This window comes from Diospyros lotus, chromosome 15, assembly GCF_014633365.1.
Source record: "Diospyros lotus cultivar Yz01 chromosome 15, ASM1463336v1, whole genome shotgun sequence".
NCBI lineage: Eukaryota > Viridiplantae > Streptophyta > Magnoliopsida > Ericales > Ebenaceae > Diospyros > Diospyros lotus.
Window position 1 is genome coordinate 483,988 of NC_068352.1, and position 2,180 is coordinate 486,167.

Sequence of the window (2,180 nt, forward strand, 5' to 3'; positions counted from 1 at the left end):
ACGATTTTGCATTTTTCTGTATCAATTCAATGGATGTTCTTGTATTTCATTTCAACAAATCGGTTTGTTCTTTTACTGATTTTACCCAATCGATTATCAATTATCGGTTCGGTTAGTTCGGTTTCGGTTAGTTTGGTTAGTTAGAATTAATTAGTCGGTTCGGTTCGGTTATTACATGCAATTCGATTTGGTTCGGTTAGAATTTTTTGATCGTTTCGGTTCGGTTATAACTGAATGCACACCCCTAATTGGAAATACTTGTTTCTAGGTGGGTCCAACAGCCAACTGCCAAGCTAAAGTTCAATGCCACGTCTACTTGGAGTTTCCAAAATCAAGAATTTCAATATTTTTCTTATTTCTTAGCTTTTCTCTTTGCTAGGAATTCTTGTAGTTATATTTACAATCTGGAATGCCTTTTATACATTAACTTATAAATATTTTTTAATAAATTAACAAATATTTTTTAAAATTATTAACTATTTTTTAAAAATTAAAAATATTTTTTGTTGTAGCATATCCTTCACGAGATTTCCTCCAAAGAGGATTTGGGGGAGTTCAATCGGAAAAATCTATTCGAGCTCGAGAAAATCTTCTCTCTTAGAAGGGTCTTCTGTAGCCTTGTCTCTCAAAGACCCAAGAGCCCTTCCTAAGACCCTTTGGGATCAATTTCCCCGAAGGCTTAGATAGTCTTCCAACTATCCTTTGGGGACTACTCCCTAAGGTCTAACTTAACCTTCTAAAGACCCTTTGAATGCGAGCTCTCCCAAAGGCCAAGTCGTCCTAAAGTCTTAACTTTGTGACATTCAGACGCCTTCACCCAAAGGGTCAGGCCACGTGCCCCTATCCATGTGCGCCACGTGTCCAGACTTAACACCCATCCTAGTCCCTTGAGAGATATAAATACCCCTTGACCCTTGACATTTCACCTTCTGAGTTATTTCGGCATACCCCTTAACTCTTCCACACATATTTCTTTTAAAAGGTCATGACTCTTCCAAAGGCATTATTTACATTACAGTATTTATATAACCTCTTCTACATCATGATTATATTTGAGTTAGACATCGAATGGCCCACGTATGAGAGATTCTCGCGTGCCATCTAACTCTTTTCTACCTTGTAGATAAGAAAATCCAAAGCTCTCAAAGACCCATTTGGGGAGATCCTTCCACATTCTCTTGAAAGACGTTTCCATAGCTACAGATGCCCGAAAACCCTTCTAGAACCACCTTTACGCATGACCCTTCAAATAACCTCTTCAGAGCAAACCTTGCTCTTCCACCCAACCCTACCAACTTTTTACTAAGTTTCTCCAAAACAAATAATTTTTAATTATTTTATTACAACAATAACACTTTTTAAAAAATTAAATGTGTTTCTAGTTTTTGAAAATCATAAACACTTTTATATAATAAAAAATGTTTATTTTCAAAAGCTATAAATAGTTTTACATATAACAAATGTTTACAATTTTTATGATACTTATAATATTTGAAAAGTATTTGATAATTTATGAAAAAATATTGTTAATTCTTTGAAGGACTTTTAATTCTAAATATCAAAATTGAGTGTTGAAAATTGATGTATTTTAGTGATTTACAATACAGACACATGTGTGTATATATATACACGTAAATATCCTAATTATTAATATAAAAAGTATTTCTTAAGATTCCAAAGTTTGACCACATTCTAGAACTCACTTGGCTATGGGTCAAAACTTATTTTTTACTTAAGTTAAAAAGTTTAATGTTGTTTTGACACAATAATAAAGTTTGTAGTTCAAGAATTCATAACTAGACCGTTTCAAAACCTGCAAGTGATAACTTGGTTAGAGGGTGCAAGGCAATTTTTACAGAAACACTCAAATATTTAAGTCGGACACTTGAATTTGCAAAAGTCTTGTATGTAGTATTAAAGGTACACCAACTCTATGGTGAGGGCTTATCTGTTCATAGAAGAGTTTAAAGATTCGTGATAAAAATCCCTGATATTTTAGGTTTCAGTAGGATTATGACTCTTTATGGATAAGATTTATCCATTATAAGATTTTTAGAGAAATTTTCGACATCATATTTGCATTTTACTTAGACTTCATTGCAATAAATTGAGGTTTTCAGGAGCCCTTCCAATCTCCTAAAACCTTTCTCGATCAACATCCTTCTCGAGACTGTCGTTAA